This window comes from Meles meles, chromosome 5, assembly GCF_922984935.1.
Source record: "Meles meles chromosome 5, mMelMel3.1 paternal haplotype, whole genome shotgun sequence".
Lineage (NCBI taxonomy): Eukaryota > Metazoa > Chordata > Mammalia > Carnivora > Mustelidae > Meles > Meles meles.
The window spans coordinates 113,492,218-113,504,483 of NC_060070.1; the positions used below are offsets into that span (position 1 = coordinate 113,492,218).

At 39.3% G+C, this 12,266-nt stretch overlaps 1 non-coding gene across 1 annotated transcript; it reads left to right on the plus strand.

Moving 5' to 3' along the window:
• Positions 1–11,946: 11,946 nt before the first annotated feature.
• Positions 11,947–12,051, plus strand: LOC123942866. The gene has a single exon (XR_006818500.1). It is a non-coding gene; the product is annotated as a U6 spliceosomal RNA (small nuclear RNA).
• The last annotated feature ends 215 nt before the right edge of the window (positions 12,052–12,266 follow it).

Sequence of the window (12,266 nt, forward strand, 5' to 3'; positions counted from 1 at the left end):
CGTAGGGCTCCCTGATCAGTGAGGAGTCTGCTTCTTCCTCCCCCTCTGACCCACACACACATGCAAGCTCTCTCTCTCAAATAAATAAAACCTTAAACAAAAAATTTCACGGTATAGCATCCCAGATGCTAATGTATAACCCTTCCTCTTTAGTAGAGGCAAATTGTCACAGAAGTAGGTCTTTAAAAGGCTGTCAAATCTTGAATAGGATAAGCCTTCTCTGATGATGAATATGACAAAAAGGCTTTGAAAACTGTTAGCCACTGCGAATGAAGTGAAATTTTTCACAAGGTGAACAGAATGAATCTCACACTTTTCAAGGTCTTTCCCTTAATAACACCCACCAAACTCTTTGCAGTCCTATTTTCTATATAGCCTACTCAGTTAGGTTTAATAGTGGCCTGAGAAAGAATATAATTCATTTCCACAATCCCAACTCTGCATTTTATCTCAGTTTCATGCCTCGCTGCTTACCTTATGCTTCCAACGGAGAAAAACACGTCTTAGGCTGGGTTTTTTCCCCCGTCTTCTTTCTTCCCCACTCCCAACTACTCAAGTAAGTCTTATTTGACCAAGAGCATTGCTCCAAATCAGAAACACCTGGAGGAAAATGTGACAAGGCACAGCTACAGACAATCTATAATTAAAATAAGCCTTTGGATAAGTAAGGTTTGGCTACTTTACTTTTCAATATATTCATTTATATTTGTTTTTAAACCATCTTGACTAAGAAACTCTGAAAAGTCCATCATCATTGAAATTGTTAAATACAAAGTCTTACGCTTTTATTTACAAGAAAGATATTCAACTTCTAGTTCCCGCTAGACATGTAAAAAGCTTGGAAGTAGTGACACTGATTCTTACATGAAGAAAAAAGCTGGACAAACTGGAAACCGGTGACTTTTCTTGGATGGATTAGAAAACTGAGGTCACAGGGCAAACTCCTACAAATCTGGAGAGATAAATTGAATACAGAGAATCACATACAAGATCTGTTGGAGTCGAAGCTGCTGGATCCATAAACTGGTGGAAACACTTAAATGGTAATTTTAGTGAATTGCTAGAGGCTGAGTCTGGACTAATTTGAGAGTGAGAACACCTGAGGGTACTGTCTTGGGGGAGGGCGGGGCACATCTTTAAATATTTTACTCCCAGCAAGTCCACCAGGTTCTCAGGTGAAGATCCAAAAAAAGCCCCCTCAGGGTTCTCCCAGCGGGAGAAGGAAAGTACGCTTTTGAAATATGCCCTGAGTTTTTCTCCATAACAAAGGGAAGGACTTTATAAAATCCTTATCTTACTTGGGAAAAGTGTAATTATCTAACTCTACTCCCTTCCAGCCTTCCTGTCTCACCTAAGAGAAGGGGGGTGGGGAGGGCAAAGAGTTACTTGTGAAGCTTGCAATTCAGGGGTAAGGTCTGCAGAAAGACTGAGTCTTAATCGCAACATTGTGGACAGTTTCCTCTCTCCCGCACTTCACCACCAGCGCAACAGAGCTCCTGGATATCAGCTGAAGGAGCTAATATAGGAAAGCTACTGTGTAAGAGAAGTTACTGGGGAAACAAGAGACAGAAGAGGGAGGGGGAGGAGCCAAAACAATACTAGAGGAGTTCTTGACACCTGCAGCTACAGCAAACAGGAAACAAAATCCAGCTCCTAACCACATTAGCATAAAGCCTCACAGTTAAAGCTTATACATCTTAGATTCTATTATCTATACATCATACTTGACTTTAAGTAAAACTTCATATGCATGTTAGGGTGGCTGGGTGGCTCAGTTGTTTAAGCCTCAGATTCTTATTTTTGGCTCAGGTCTTGGTCTCTTGCAAAATGAGATCAAGCTCCCCTTCAGGCTCTGTGCTCAGCAGGGAGTCTGTCTGAAGATTCTCCTCCTCAGCCCCTCTACCAGTCACATTGCATACATCCCTGCTCTCTCCCTCAAATAAATAAATAAATCTTTAAAAAAAAAATTTACAATGCTGCTAAAAGGCAAGGAAAAACTATTTGAAGAGACAAGGCATCAGAACCAGACTCAGGACACAGATTTTGGAATTATCAGATAAGGAATTTAAAATCATGATGATTAATATGTTCAGGACTCTTCTAGAAAAAGCAGACAACAGGCAAGAGCAGATAGATAATGTAAGTAGAGAAATCGAAACTCTAAGAAAGAATCAAAAGGAACCACTACAAATCAGTAATACAGTAACAAGAAATACAGAATGCTTTGATGGGCTCATCAGCACATTGGACATGGAAAAGGAAAGAAACTGTGAGCTTGAAAATATGTCAATAGAAACTTCGAAAACTGAAATGCAGAGATAAAATAGAATCAAGGAAAAAAGAAAGAACAGAATATTCAAGAACTGTGGAACAATTTCAAAGGTATAAAATATACTTAGTTGAAATTTCAAAAGGAAAAGACGGGGTGCCTGGTGGCGCGGTGGGTAAGCACCTGCCTTGGACTCAGGTCATGATACCCTGGTCCTTGGATGGAGCCCCACATCCAGCTCCCTGCTCAGCCGTGAGCCTGCTTCTTCTTCCCCACTGGTGCTCTCTCTCTCTCTTTCTGTCAAATAAACAAATAAAGTCTTGGGGAGGGGGGAAGGACAAAGAGATGGGAAGAAAGAAAGAATATTTAAAGTATTAATAACTAAGATTTTTCCAAAATTAATGATAAATACCAAACCACAGGCCAAGAAGCTCTGATAAAACAAATATAAATAAGCAATATAACAAACAAAATAAAATAAGCGAACCTAAGTATATTATATTCAAACTGTAGAAAACCAAAGACAAAAAGAAAATCTTGAAAGAAGTCCGCAGTGGTGGGAGAACATCTTACCTACAGAGAAACAAGTATATGAGTTACACTGAACTTCTTTCTTGAAAATATGCAAGCAAGAGGAGGGTAGAATAAAATATTACATTGTGGAAAGAAAAAAATTCTATACTAGTGAATTTACCCTTCAAAAATGAAAGAGAAATAAAGCCTTTCTCAGACAAACAAAACTACTTACAAGAAATGTGAAAAGTCCTTTCTGGAGAGAGAAAAAGTGTATATATGTATGTGTGTATATATATATACATATATGTGTGTGTATATATATACATATATATGTGTGTATATATGTATATATATATATACATATATATATAGGTCAGAAATGTGGATCTCTGTAAAAAAAAAGAAGAGCATCAAAGAAGGTAAAAACAAAACTTAGATTTTTTATTTTTATTAATAATTGATCCAATAGAAAACTTTGCTTTAAGGTATGTGTGCCAATTTGAAGTGATATATTTTTATTTGAAAGTTGACTGAACAGCACTTTGAATTCTATAGATCTAATTGACATTTATAGATTACTCCATCTGGGGAAACCCCTTCGGGTCCCCTCCCTCCTCAGGAGGTTTTTGCTATCACTTTGCTATCACTCAATAAACCTTGCTTTGCTTCCCACCCTGTCTGTCTATTTCTTCATTCTTCCAAGTGGTGTGACCAAGAACCATGGGCCCCCACAGGAAAAAAAAAATCCTGCAACATTTGTGGGGGCTTGTCCAGGATATCCTCCATCATTAAGGACAACTAACTGTGAGTAGTGGGTAGCAAGTCTCTCTCTCTCTCCATTTTGTTTGTGGAAACAATAGGCACCCATTGGCCATGTAAGAGCAATTAGCATGGCTGCCATTCTCAAGTCTCAGATGGCAAGCTCCGTGGGCTCCTTTCTGACTGATCCCACAACAGAAGTTGGGAATGTCAGTTTGGTGAGAACTCAGAACTCCTTTCAGGGAAGATCCCTGGATGGGAAGAACCTAGGGAGAACTGAACAGCAACTGAGAGGCCTGACCAAGGCTACTCTTTGCACACCTGGATACTCTTGGAGGGACCTGGTTCCCTACTTGCCCATCTGGGCACCTAGAGAGAACGCCTCTACAACCTTTTTCCTTGCTGATTCCTTCCCTAAGAGAATGAGTGGGAAAGCCCAGGATGGTCCCCCAGACATTCTCTTGTGAGTGGTTTGGGTGACCTCCAATGGATCCTGCTCACAGTTCCCTGTTATGGTAAGGAACAGTCTCCTCTTTCTGACACCCCTTGAACTGGCTACACCACCTATATGAAGGGATGGTGAAGCAGGGCAAAAGAACTGAGATCTAAGGGATCTCCCAACATTTTGGTTCCACTGGGGCTAATATCCCAGGTAGATTTCCCCTCCCTGGGTGCCCTGTCTTGTCTCTCCCTGTGGCTATGCCAGACAGAACAATTTTACTAAAAGATAATTGGGTGTCATATCAGATAGAATAATGCCACTAAAAGAAGGCTGGTGTATCCATTGACTTCTAAGGGAGTCTTAAGAATAGGAAAACCAGGGTCACTCTCTGGAAGTAGAGGCAAGCCTGGGTAAGTGTAACTCCTCCCAGCACGTTTGACAGGGGGTCTGGCTGTCAGTCACCTGAGTAGCTAGGGCCACACATCAGGAAAACATGAGGAGGAACTGAGGTTGGGGATGCCTTTTGTTCTTTTCCCAAGTCTCCTTGATCATCTATAAGAAACTAAGGTAAGAGATGTCTTTTCCTCTCTTCTTGTAGGCACCACCTTGCTGGTGCCCAGATATTTGGGAAAATACTGCAAGAGTTGGCCGTTGGCCCCAAGGGGACCCTAGAAGAGGTCTAATGAGCTGCCAACTGGGTCTTTTACAGTCAGGACCAAGAGGAGAGTGAGGAACAGAAGCTAAAGTGATGTCTTGAGGCTTTGGTTGTGGCCTTGCATGCCATTGTCAGCTTGGCCCCCCAAAGCCCTGGCACCAAATGACATCTCTGTGGACACCCAGGACATCGGAAGTGAGAATGCCCCCAATGGCAAAAACTAAGGCCCTGTAACCCTTGTCCCACTTGTGGAAGGGGACACTGGAAATCTGAATGCCCTCAGGGACCTCAATCTGTGAGGGGTCAGGTGGCCAGTGCCCCAGATGGGGACTGAGGGGGCCCTGGGCTCTATGTGATGGCTTCTCTGAAACACTCACCATGGGGAACCCAGAGCCTCAGGTAATTTTGGCTATACAAGGAAAACCAGTCCATTTCCTTCTTGACACTGGAGCCACCTTTTCTGTTCTACTCTCTGCCCCAGGGCCAACTGTTCAATTGCCCTGTTGTCATTAAGGGCATCACAGGGTGACCCATAAGCCAAATTTTTCCTTCCCTTCTGGGATGCACCTGGAGAGATCCAATTTTCTCTCACTCTTTCTTAATGCCTAGGGGCCCTACACCTCTCTTAGGTAGAGGTATTAATTTTCATATTGATAGTCCCTGGGCAGACCAGCAGTTGCCTCTCCTTAGTAGAAGCTAACATTGATCCCCAAGTCTGAACAACTCAGGCTGAATTAGATCAGGCCTTAACAGCAGTGCCTGTTCCCACACACCTTAAGCACTCCACAACTTCCCTTGCTGGAAAGGTTTTTTGGGCACAACAGGACACTATTGCTTGTGGATACCAGGATACAGGGAAATAGCATGCCCCCTCTATTGGCTGATCAAGGATACCCAGATAGCCAGTACCCATCCTTCATATGGGATCCAGAGTTAGGAAAAAAATCTTTTAAAAATTTCAAGAGGGCCTTGCTCAGTGCCCCAGCTTTAAGTATTCCTACTGGGAAGGCTTACAACTTGTATGTGACAGAAAGAAAGGGAATGGCTTTGGGTGTCCTAACCCAGACCCAGGGGCCAGATCAACAACCAGTAGGAAGCTACAGAACTAACTCTGGGACAGGATCTTACTGTCTACACCCCTCATAATACCCAAGGCTTCCTATCAATGGACAGCAGTCATTGGCTCATAGACAGCTGCCTTCTGAGAGACCAGGCACTCTTCCTGGAAGGCCCAGTCATGCAAATGAAAACTTGCTCAACTTTAAATCCCACCATCTTTCTTCTAGAAGAAGGCACAGGGTCAGAGCATGACTGTCAACAAATCATAACCCAAACCTATGCTGCCCTGGAGGACTTCAAAGAAATCCCAATAGAAAATCCAGAATGGACTTTATTTTCTATTTCATTTGTTGAACAGAGCACCCAAAAGGTTGGATTATTTATTTAGTTAGTTAATTAGTTAGTTAATTTTTTTTTTGGATGTGATTTTATTTTAGTTTTGCTATAAGCATACTATTTTATTTTATTTTTATTTTTATTATAATTTTATTTTATTTCTTAGTGTTCCAAGATTCATTGTTTAGGCACTACACCCAGTGCTCCATGCAATACGTGCCCTCCTTAATACCCACCACCAGGCTCACCTATACCCCCACCCCCACCCCTCCAAAATCACAGGGAGAGACGAAGCATGAGAAACTGAGGGTTTTGGAGGCTGGATCTTTATATGAAACAATAGAGAGTAACCCTCTCCCACCTGGGTCAAATGTAAAACTGGCTGACCTGAGGGCACTCACCTGACCTTTTAGTAAGGACAAGAGTCAGCATATATACTGACTCCAAATGTGCTTCCCTGGTTTTACACACCCATGGTACAATATGGAAAGAGACATTTTCTAACTGTGTCAGGTTCTCCTATCAAGTATCATCAGGAAATCACACGGCTTCTGCAAGCCATAAATCAACACCCAGAAACAGCAGTTGTACATTGCAAGGTACACCAAAAAGGAGCAGATGACGTATCAGAATGGAATAGATTGGCAAACGCGGCCTCAAATTCATCTGCCAGCTCAACTACCCCTGTGGTTGTCCACTTAGTCTGGGATGGTTCCATAACCCAGGAAAGACCCTGATATTCAGTTGAGGAAAGACAATGGACAACAGAACAGGGATATACTCCCCAGTCTAAAGGCTGGCTCCAAGCAGAGGATGTTAGGCTTCACCTGCCAGCCACTAACCAATGGAAGGTCCTAAAAACCCTATACCAAACCTTCCATTTAGGTCAAGATAAAACCCTACAAATGACCCACAAACTCTTTATAGCAGAAATTTAGATAGGGCTATTAAAACATTTTAAAAACGTAGGAAGCCTGCCAGAACAACAACCCATTCTCCCATTCACAAATCCCCAGAGGCATACAGCAAGTAAGAAGTTGCCTAGGGAAGATCAGCAAGTGCACTTCACACAGGTCTAAAATGCATGGATATAGGTACCTCCTGGTTTGGGTAGATAACTTCATGCATTGGATTGAGGCCTTCCCCTATAAAACCAAAACAGCCTCAGAAGTGATAAAGGCACTGGTAAATCCCTTGGTTTGGACTCCCCTAGGCCCTTCAGAGTGATAACAGAGGGAGTAGCCAAGGTTTTGGACTTTAATCATTTCATCCCTCTTATAAGGAGCTTCCTAATTCCCAGCCCCAAAATAACCAACCTGTCCCATTTTCACCCTGGGAAGCAAGTGCTTGTTAGAGCTAGTCTGGGAAGGTCTATATACGGTGATTTTTAGCAACTCCAATAGCAGTCAAAATGAAGCCTGGATCTATCCCTTCAGAGTCAAACCCTAGTCCCACATTGGGGGGACAAACAACAAGGAATCAAAATCCCTCTGTGAACCCAGAGAGGACTTCAAACTAGTCTTGAAGTGCCTTTTGCCTGCCCTCTCCTCACAGTATTTGGGGAGTTCACTAAAACATCCTCTATCTCTTGCCAGACTGGCTGTATTCAGTCTTGCACTGTGCTTTGGGTCTTGCCTCCTAAATGCCCTAACCCACTTTATATCTTCCCAGAATAAATGTCATCAAACTCCAAATGGTGGTGATTCAGATGGAGCCTCACATGGCAGTCAAACTAGACATCTACATGGGGCTACTTGATAGATCTGGATGAAAGGAACCCTCACTGTTTTCCCTTCCAACACCCCTGACCAGCGGGAAGTAGCTATGATTGGTCATCACCCTTCTACCCTAACAGCAGTTAGGGTTACCTCTTCAGAGGGGGAATGATGAAAGATAACTAGAAGGCAGGTAGGGACATGGGGCCTCCACCCTAAGAGGAAACCACACCTAAAAGGATTTTACACTGCCCTAGAAAGAGCTCCCCACACTTTTCCATCTGATAGGTAAGAAAAATCTGATTGGATGACAGGTGCAAGAAAGGTTAATCAGATTAAAACAGTGGGCCAACAAACCCATAAAAACCCCTAGACTTAGAAACTCTGGTGGCAACCCCTTTGGGTCCCCTCCCTCCTCAGGGTCTTTTGTTATCATCTTGCTATTGCTACTCCCCCTCCCCAAAATGAATACTCCATCAAACAACAGAAAAACATACATATTATTCTCAAGCTGGTATTGAGTATGGCCCAAGATAGACAACATTCTGGGGTATAAACATACCATAAGAATTTTTTAAAAATAGGAATCATACAAACTATGTTCTTAGATATCAATGGAATTAAACTGGAAATGCATAAAAGCAAGATGGCTTGAAATCCAAAAATATTTACAGACTAAATAGCATATAAATAATTCATGGACCTAAAACAGTCTTAAGAGAAATTTTAAATATTTGAACTGCATGACAATGAAAATAAAACATTAACATTTGTGAAATGCTGCAAAAGCAGTGCTTAAAGGGAAATTTATAGCATGAAATTGTCTATATTAGAAAAGAAGAAAGACCTGAAAACTGGTAATCTAAGTTTCCTTCTTAGATGATTGAGTAAGAGAGAGAATACATGTGTGTGTGTGAGAGAGAGAAGAGTACTATAAGCCAAAAACAGGCAGCAGAAAAAAATAATTAAAATAAGAGCAGAAATTAGTAAAATTAAAATCAAGAAATCAATATAAAAAGCCAACAAAATTAAAAGCTGGTTCTTTGAAAAATTCAATAAAATTTATAAACCTATAGGCTAACCAAGAAAAAAAAAAAAGAGAGAGAAGGCCTAACTTACTAATATAAGTAAAAGAAGGCTCATCACTACTGATCCTATGGATATTAAAAGGATAATAAAAAAAATTTATGAGCAACTCTATGTCTCCAAATTTGATAATTTAGATGAAATGGACCAATTCCTTGAAAGATACAAACTACTAAACATGATACGAGGAGAAAGCGATAACTTCAATAGTTGTATATCTATGAAAGAAATAAAATAAAAATACCAGGTCCATATGGTTTTACTGATGTAGTTTACCAAATATTTAAGGATGAAATGATACTGGTCCTCCACAGTCTTTTCCACAAGACAGAAACAGAGGAAACACTTTCTAACTCATTCCATAAGGCCATTCTACTACCAAAACCAAATAAAGTAATTGGAAGAAAGGAAAACTGCAAACCAATATCTTTCATGAACATAGATGCAAAAATCTTCAAAAAACATTAGCGAATCAAATTCAACAATATATAAAAATCATTATATAACATAGACCAAGTGATATTTATAGCAGGCAGTCATGACGGATTTAACTTTGAAAATCAATCAATATAATCCACCACATCAAAGGCTAAAGAAGAAAAAAATATATGACATCAACAACTGATGCAAAAAAGTGCATTTCACAAAATCCAACATCCATTCACAATTAAAACAAGAAAACAGACAAACAAACCTCTCAACAAACTAAGAATAGAGGAAAATGTCTTCAGCTTGAATAAGAACATCTACAAAAACCCTACAGGGAACATCATACTTATGCTAAAAAACTGGATGCTGTCTCCTTAACATTGGGAAGAAGACAAGAATATCCCTTCTCCCCATACCTATTCAATGTTGTACTGGAAATCCTAGCAAGTACAATTAAGATATAGATAGATGGAGATGGGGGCACCTGGGTGGCTCAGTGGGTTAAGCCGCTGCCTTCGGCTCAGGTCATGATCTCAGGATCCTGGGATCGAGTCCCGCGTCGGGCTTTCTGCTCAGTGGCGAATCTGCTTCCCTCTCTCTCTCTCTCTGCCTGCCTCTCTGCCTACTTGTGGTCTCTCTCTGTCAAATAAATAAATAAAATCTTTAAAAAAAAAAAGATATAGATAGATGATTGATAGATAAATAGATAGATAGATGGTAGATAGAAGAGCTACAGTAGTCCTTTTCTGCAAATAGCATAATTGTCTACATACAATATCCCAAAGAACTGACAACAAAACTCTTGAAACTAATATGCAATTACAGTAAAGTTAGAGGGTACAAGGTTTATATATGAAAGTCAATTGCTTTCCTACATTTGAACAGAAATGAACAATTGGAATTTGAAGTGAAAAATACAATACCATTTACAATAGCACCCCACAAAAGTGAAGTACATAAGAATAAACCTAACAAAATAGGCAGTTTGTATATTTGTGTAAAACCACAAAATTCTGATTAAAAGAATTAAAAATATATCTAAATATATGGAAAGGTATTCCACAGTCATTGACCGGAAAACTCAATATTGTTAAGATTTCAATTGTTCCCAATTTGACCTATAGATTCAAAGCAAATCATTATCCCTGCTAGCCATTTTATGGATATGAGCAAATTGATTCTAAAGTTTATATGGAAAGACAAAAGACCTGGAGTAGCCAACAAACCAATAAAATAGTAGAAAGTTTCAGGACTGACACTAACTTCAACACTTACTAATCTACAGTAATCAGAAAAATGTGGTATTGGCAGAAGAATAGACATATAGATAAATTGAAAAGAACAGAGAGCCCAGAAACAGACCCACACAGATAGAGTCAAACAATCTTTGACAGAAAAGTAAAGGCCATTCAATGGGGAAGGCAGTCTTTTTAACAAACAGTGCTGGAACAACTAGACACCCACATTGAAAAAAAGAAGAATCTAGTCACAGTCTTTATACCTTTCACAAAAATCAAATCAAAAGGGATCAGAGACCTAAATGTAAAGTACATTAGACATTAGACATTTAGAAGAAAACATAGGAGAAATTTTAGGTGTTCTTGGGCCTGGCAAGGTATTTTTAGATGAAATACAAAAGCACATCCATGAAAGAAAAATGTTGAACTGTATTAGAATTAAAAATTTCTGCTCTGTGGAAGATAGTACTAAGAGAATGAAGACAGGCCCCAGACTTGGTGATAATACAGGCAAAATATGTATCTGATAAAACACTTATATTAAAAATATACAAATAAGTCAAAACTCAACAATAAAAATACAAGCAACCCAAGCAGAAATGGGAACACTATAGGGAACAAAAGGATGACAAAGAAGCATATGCAAATATGCTTAACATCACTTGTAATTAGAGAATTGAAATTAAAACAACAACAATATATCACTACATACTTATTAAAATGGCTAAAATCCAAAACCTGACAATACCAAATACACAGTTACATATTTAGAATTAAGAACTATAGACAAATTTCTTACAATTTTTCTGTTCAAACAAGTGAACATTAAGAAGGGGCTGAAGAAGCAGCTTAGTGAGGAACTTCATTTTTCTCTGAAAATTAAAAAAAAAATTATTTGTATCTAGGGAACAAAAGCAGGTATGGAATGTACTTGGTTATAGTACTGGGTAGAGAATACACTCCCAATTTCTGTTTATCGGATATGGGAAGTATGGATTAAGCAATATATTTTGAACCAAAAGTAGCAAATAGATACTGCTAAGCAACAAAAAGCCACAAATTCTCAAATCTTCTAATGCCAAAACTGTCAGAAGGCAATAAGGCCAACCATTCAGAACATAAGATGTGACAAATAAATTATGTGGTTGTGTGAAATGACCAAAGGGGCATTAAATCATTCATGGTTCTCCTTTTCCCTCCTTCTAAGGCATCATTTTCATTCAGGCTTCCTGGGGTCCTTTAATTCCCAAACTAGGACTAATGGATGAAGAAATTTGGAAGGTCAATATGACCTCATTTTAGATTTTAAAAACACATGGAAAACTGGATAATAAAAGTAAGAACTTGTATCCATCAAAAAAATTACTAATAAGAGTATAAAGGTAGTACATGAAGTGGGAAAATTTATTCATAAAAGAATATTTTTAAAAATCTATTCTCATGCTCATTTTGGCTGCACATACACTAAAATCAGAAAGATACAGAAAAGATTAGCATGACCTCTGGGCAAGGATGACACACAACTTCAAAAAGCATTCCATATTTTTGAAGGTTGCTAAGAGAGTAAATCTTAAAAGGTCTCATCACACAAAAAAATTTTAAGTTCTGTAACTGAGTATGGTGATGAATGTTTAAAAAAAAAATAACTACCTTGAATATATAAAGAGCTCCTATAGATCAACAGGAAAAGAGCACACAAATTCAGTACAAAATGGGGAAACAATGCTGAACAAAAACTTTACAAAAGAGGATATCCAAAAAG